Source organism: Protopterus annectens, chromosome 12.part0, assembly GCF_019279795.1.
Source record: "Protopterus annectens isolate FY-2018-M chromosome 12.part0, PAN1.0, whole genome shotgun sequence".
In the NCBI taxonomy this organism is placed as follows: Eukaryota; Metazoa; Chordata; order Ceratodontiformes; family Protopteridae; genus Protopterus; species Protopterus annectens.
The window spans coordinates 1192898158-1192905924 of record NC_056746.1 but is presented as its reverse complement, the minus strand read 5'-3'; positions in this window follow the sequence as shown (position 1 = coordinate 1192905924).

Sequence of the window (7767 nt, the reverse complement as noted above, 5' to 3'; positions counted from 1 at the left end):
AGTGACATCTGTGGTATTTATGCGATGACAGAAGATATTAATATTACTACTTTGTTGTCAAAAAAGTGACTTCTAATAATCATATTTAGTGTGGACAATACTTGCTATCGCTAGAAAATGCATTACCAGAAGATGGAAAACTTGCTGACCATCTACTGTTGAGGATTTCTTGTCTTCAGTGAAAGACTTGGCAATCAAAGAAATTAAGACCAAAGAACTTAGAATATATCCAAAGACATTTGTTAATAATCCTTGGGCAAACGTTTTAGCACTTATTGAGACTTTGCAAATGGACCACAACTCTTTCTGAATTGATACTTACACTAAAGAACTGTGATCTTCAGTTTTACTTCAGGCCTATGTATATATTGTAACTAGTTTTTACTTTGTTTTTTAATATTTTGCCTTAGGAATGATAATACTGTTTGTCATTTGTTGTCTTTTATTTTTCATAGAAAATGTAATAAAATATTTGAATAAAAAGTGACTTCTGATATATGCTAAAAACTTTATATTAAACCCCATGTCCAAAATATCTGCCAAGTTTCAAAGTGAGAAGCTATGTGAATGGATAAAGAATTTTCAGGCAACTCCCTTTTTATTCTGACTCTAAGTATATGTTGCTGACTTTCGAAAGTGGCTGCATCCCTTTCTCCAATAGTGCAATAGCCTTTAATCTGATTTCAATTAATAGAGCTACAAGAGTTTCTGATCTTAAAGGGTTAAGTGCCCTACCTCAAAAGAATAACATTTATTTCCTTGTGAGTCCAAAGACATATCGTTTTGGTAGATAGATTAAGCTTATAACCCTGACACTGGATGTATCTAATTGTATTATGCTGCATGTAAACCAAAGGAAATCCAGATTTCTGACTGGATGTCAACACATCCCAGAAGGAATTTATTTTGTAATAACTTCCACTGAAAACCTCAATTAAGCATCACCTTCTGCCAGCCTCTAAAACTTGAAGCAAGTTATTTCAAACAATAATACGGCAGCAAGAAAAACATAAAAAAAAGGAAACACACACACACGCACACACACACACACACACACACACACACACACATCTTATCCCTCTCTCCAGTGAAAAAAAAAACTAGTTCAGGTTATAATTTGATTTATACAATATCAGCTTAGAAATAACAGCGTAAAATAACCAAAAAGTAAACAGTGGCGTTAAAAAAGCAAACACTGAACGCCCAAGAACCAGGAGGATGCAGCTGAATAGTTCTCCAAACGCTAGTAGCAACAATAGTCAGGCACCAAGCACGAACAGTAAAAATCCTTTAATTGTAATGAACAAGTTGGTTTAGCGCTTTCACCTACTAAACATGTAGGCTTCTTCAGAACAATTAGTAACTTGTAACATTGTTATTTAAATACTTGATTTGGCGCCAAAACATTTTTATAAAACAACTCTTAAAGCTATAACGTCTACATGCTGATCTAAAATATTTATGTATTACTACAATCAAAAAATATATGTATACTTTAAAAAACACTATCTAATAAGTACGTATAAGCAGTACATATAACAATTACGTATAAGCAGTACATATAAAAATAAATGTAATGTAAGTAACGTGTAAACGATGATTGAAACATGAATAATCCAATACAACCTAACATACTTTGTAAGGTACATAAATAATCAATCTACTAATACATCCTACATAATACTAACTATACTATAAATATTTTACAACAACACAGAGACACACAAAAAATGGACCAAAGGGAACACATGGAGGAGAAAGGAATACAGGGGACAAGGAAATTGGTAAAAACTAGTGAAGAGCCAAACAAAGATGAAGGGCAACATTTACACATAGTACAGGAAGGTAATATTTTCAGGTATAACAACTTTCAGATTTTCAATGACACCAATATTGAGTTGAAAAAAGCTCATTTCAGCCTACTATCCAAAGGTATGAAATATATACCAACAACTAAATTTAAATTAGTGGACTTCTTATGCGATTTTAAAAAGTATATGAGAAAATTAAATTTGGCTATCATGTTTAAGGATAGTACCAAATTAAGAGAGGAAGAATCCACATTTAACGATATTTGTAAATTAAAGAAAAAAAGTAATTTTGTACCTTTTATGAATAAAGAGGTGGATAGATATGAAAGATTAGTTACACATGAAATATACCAAGCTAACAAACAGCTCAGAAATTCTAAAGGTATATCTAATCTTAACACAGATGAAATTAGAGTGTTAGATGAATTAAGATCTAGTGATGACATCAGAATTATGAAACCCGACAAAGGAGGGGGAGCTGTAATTTATGATGGTATACTATATAATAGCAAAATGCAGGAGTTATTATATGATCAGAATAATTATGAGATCATCTCTTTAAATGAATTAAACATAGCATATAGAAGAATAGATTTATATTTGGAAGAATTCAGGTTGGATAATAGAATTACCGAAGACCTCTACGATTACCTGCAAGTAAGACATCCTGTTTTGGCTACTTTAGTGGGTATCCCTAAAGTCCATAAAAGTCTAATAGACCCACCTTTTAGACCAATCATATCTGGTAGCAAGTCAAAAATTTTCCCTTTAGGGGTAGCTATAGATTCCTTGCTTAAGCACATATATAATAAAGTTGAACATATGGTAAAAGACTCTTGGGAATTTTTGTCAAGATACCCGACACATCTAGCTAGTCATAATCTAATATTTGCTTCTATAGATGTCATAGATTTATATACTTGTATCCCTAAAAACCAAGGAATAGAGGCATTTAAAGAAAGCATATGCAAACATAGTAACTTGGAATGGGATAGAATTCAACTGGTTTGTGATTTAATGTCAATAGTACTGGACAACAATTTTATATTTTATGAGGGTGAAATATTTAGACAAGTTAAAGGCGTAGCTATGGGGGCAGCTTGTGCCCCCATATATGCCAACTTAGTAATGCTTAATTGGGAAGAGAAGTTCGTATTTGCTAGTGAATATAATAAGAAAATTAGCTATTATTCACGTTTCTTGGATGATATCTATATTATATGGGAAGGGGATGAACCATCCTTTAATGAATTTCTGTGTTATTTAAATCACAGTAGTGATTTTTTAAAATTTACTTCTACTTCTAACAACATAGGAGTGCCCTATCTGGATACATTGGTTATTAAGGATGACAATATTTTCAAGTCCACTATACATAGGAAAGAAACATTCTCAAATTCCTATTTAGATTTTGATAGTTGTCATCCTTATAAGACCAAATATAACATATATAAGGGACAATGCATAAGGGCACTCAGAATGACATCAGAATATAATGACATGTTGAATGAAATAGAATTCATTACTAAGTTATTTATAAATGGGATATAAACCCAGGATGATAGAAAAAAATAATACATATGTGACGTCACAATGGGGTAATAGATGCACCCCCTTATTAGGCATTAAAAGTAAATCTTCATTAGGGAGAAAAGTGGTTGATAATCAAATTACAAACACAAAGATATACAGTAGATCTTGCATTATTGAATTTGGACCACATGCAAATAGGATTAAAGAAATACTGATTAAGTATTGGTATACTTTAATGACAAATGATGAATTAATTGATATATTGGGGACAAAACCTAATTTTGTATATAAGATGGGACACAATTTAAAATATCTATTAGAAACAGGAAGTAAGAGGAAAGAAATAAAATCTCATTCGTACATTAACAAATGTGGTACCTGTGCACAATGTAGATATATGTCTAATGAAGCTAAGATAGTGTTGATGAACTGTAATAGGACTAAAATATACCCTAAGAGAAGAAATTGTAACACAAAATTTGTAGTTTATTTGGCAAAATGTACAGCCTGCTCCTCTTTTTATATAGGTAAGACGGAACAACAGTGTAGGAAGAGGGTTTATGCACATTTGTATAGTATTAGAAAAAAAGATGATAAGAATGCTTTAGCGAAACACGTTATGAATAAGGGAATTGAACATGAATTTAGATTTACTATTTTGGAAACTGTTAAATCAGACCCCAGGGGAGGTAACATCAAAGGTAAATTGGCATTCAGAGAATGCTATTGGCAGCTATTGACGGATGCTACCACCCCACCGGGTTTAAACGAATTTATTTCAGTCAAACCTATTTTAGAAATATAAAAATGTATATAAAAATAAATATAGAATTTACATTAATAGGTTATATGAAATTAGTTAAATTAATATATTTATATTATATATATTTGATAAGATTTATTAAATATGTTTTAAGCTTGCTATATTAGAAGCTTTACATTTCAAGTTGCAACATATATGTTGCATCAATCAATTTTTAAATATTTATAGTATAGTTAGTATTATGTAGGATGTATTAGTAGATTGATTATTTATGTACCTTACAAAGTATGTTAGGTTGTATTGGATTATTCATGTTTCAATCATCGTTTACACGTTACTTACATTACATTTATTTTTATATGTACTGCTTATACGTAATTGTTATATGTACTGCTTATATGTACTTATTAGATAGTGTTTTTTAAAGTATACATATATTTTTTGATTGTAGTAATACATAAATATTTTAGATCAGCATGTAGACGTTATAGCTTTAAGAGTTGTTTTATAAAAATGTTTTGGCGCCAAATCAAGTATTTAAATAACAATGTTACAAGTTACTAATTGTTCTGAAGAAGCCTACGTGTTTAGTAGGTGAAAGCGCTAAACCAACTTGTTCATTACGATTAAAGGATTTTTACTGTTCGTGCTTGGTGCCTGACTATTGTTGCTACTAGCGTTTGGAGAACTATTCAGCTGCATCCTCCTGGTTCTTGGGCGTTCAGCATTTGCTTTTTTAACGTCACTGTTTACAATATCAGCTTACATACAGAACCACAACTGGTCCCCTCCACTACCTATGTGTGATTACAGAAAGAAAGAAAAAAAAAACAGGTTGACCTCATTAGCATATATACCATGGTATAATAACAGTAACCCATGAATCCATGTCTGAGGTGTGGGTCATGTTGAAATGTTTTTATTTATTCTATTATGACTGGCACTTTAGTCACATAGCTAAACCTTGTCATCTAAGTGTGGATAATACCATAATGCACATCCCAGCCAAGGATTATTGTCTAAATATAATGATTAGAAAGTCACTGTGCCCTGTATATTCCAAATCACTTGTACAGCAAGGGAACTGGCAGGGATTACTGTGTGTTACAAGACGAGATTTTCCTTTGTATTCTGTAGTCCCTAAACTCTATTTTTCTCTCACAGTTATTTCCCTGCAGATAACCATTGGGTGTTTATACAGAAAACAAAAAAGAAACTGTTATAGTCTGCTATACCAAAGTAACTTTCTTCAGAAAAAGAATAATTTTGTCTAATAAAGGAAGCAACTTTTGTTATATCAAGGTAACTTTTTTCAAATAATACTAGTTTTGTTTAATTAAGAAAGATTTTTTTTTTCAAGACACAGAAGTTCTTCGCTGTATCTGCCATGCTAAATGAAAAACCTTAGTAAGAATGCTTATTCACTGAAATCCAAAATTTTAATAATACAAAACATTTCTGAAACCGGAAATGTAGTGCAGCAGTCTGTTACAAATCCTTTCTACATTAAAGAGTTACATGCAACATTTCAAACCACATTGAGAAATATTGTAAACTCTTTGCACTGTTATGATCTCTAACTCCAGAAATGTCACACATTTAACTTAAAGATATCTTATCATTCAGCTTCTCGATACAAATTCTCAGAATTTCTATTAAGTAAAAGATAACATATTGATGTGCAATATTATTGTAGACTGAACAAAACACTATACCTAGCATGCTTACTGAAGGTGCTACCAAATAAAAAAAACAGCATCTGTGTTGTAAGATAACTGATACACTTATGACATCAGATTAATTATTAACTGCTTTACAAAGCTCTTTATACATGAAGATTTCTCCAACAGAATTAGTAACTCAGGAGGAATGCACGTAATGTGATAAAGGCTACAAGACAAAGTGACATATTCAAGCATGTTTGCACAAACATGTAGAATTTATGCTGTACTAAGTTGCACACCAGGACACTTCTGATATCTACTATGAAACCTTTATATCAAAGTAAGCGAGTTGTCAGGGATTTGTCTGCAATGCTCAGGTTTTTTGCTGCAGTGCCGCTCAGCAGGGTAATCATTGCTGCAGCACATCAGAGGTATTCTAGCCCTCTTCGATATAAAATATAAGCTGTGGCCATGATAACCTGCTGCTGACAGGAAAACTCAGTCGCATCAGTGACTGGGCATCCATTACAAGAGCTTTACTGATAGCTGGTGGCAAAGGAAAATCCAAACTGTGAAATTACACCATCCAGTTGCTACAGGTGGGCTCAATTTATATGGAAGGGGAATGAACTGCTGCAAATCACATGATATTTGTATTTAACCATTTGAATACAATAAAATCTTAAATGGTATTTCAACAAGTATTTTTGATAGCAATAACAAATGACAACTGTGGGATAAAACTGCTCTACTTTTATGCCACTTTCACATGTGGGTCACTGTAGATTCTCATTCATATGCTGTTTGTTCTTTGCGACTCCAAAGCACTAAACAGTTTGGTTTGGTTTAGAGCATTCCATTAAATGTATTTTCATCTTTCTTCTGAGAGGTGTCCAGAAATGAATCTTTGTGTAACAGCACTGTCTCCCTTAAACATTTAAAGCCAATAAAGAAAGGTATTTCTCAAGACATACTGGGTTAGAGACATAAAAAGACATCCCAGATATGTCGGAACATAGCAGCCATCGCAATTCAAAGTCCATTTAAAACAGCATGAGCTTAATACTGAAGGGTAACTAAAACACACTATATTATCAGTATTATGAGAAAATGAGCAGGAAAAGTAAACAAAATGCAGCACGTTGTCATATGCATCATACTCGTATAGCAGTTCAAATGTTGAATCACATGGTCTCATATATACATACACAAACACACACTAGTTAGACTGCAGCATCACATGGTATCATATGCAAATGTTTACATTTTAAGCTTAAAAACAGCTGTATTAAGAGGCAATCAAATGGAACATATGTCTATCGCCCATCTACAATATACTTTGTTCGTTCTCTTCATTGCTATTAAAAAACTGTTTGCCTACATTAAACTACAGAATACACATTTCATTCCAAATGCAGTGTGCTTTTATTATTTGAAAAGCTAACTATATGTATACAGTCTCATATGTTTGAATGTTTTGAATTCCTGCTTGATGTGTTGTTGGATGGCTGCTTAAAAAATATTTAACTGTAAAAGTAATTAAAGGGCACTGTAATAGTTAATAGAAATAAAACAAATTTAATTCAATGCAATCACTATTCTCTAAATTGAAAGTCAAACAGTAGAAGGAAAAAAAAAACTGCCATTATATGTAGACCGTAGCCCAGAGCCCCGGCAACTTTCTCCATGTAGTCAAGTTAAGAAACAGAAATCAACGAGCTGTACACCCACGGATAAAAAATCTGTGAAAAACCGCTAAAAAACTGCTAAAAACAATGTTAATGCAAGGTAGATTAAAATGTATGCAATCCCTCTAAATGACATATGATAAGTGCTTTAGATGACTAATATTCTTCAGATTGTGTGATTAATGGGACTTTAAATGCTTTTTTCAGTCATACCTAATTTCCGTTTGCTGTACAATTCATACTTCCTTTACCTATCAGAATCTTAGGTCTGGGTCCTCCCTCCAAATTGACCAATAATCTGGTTAAGA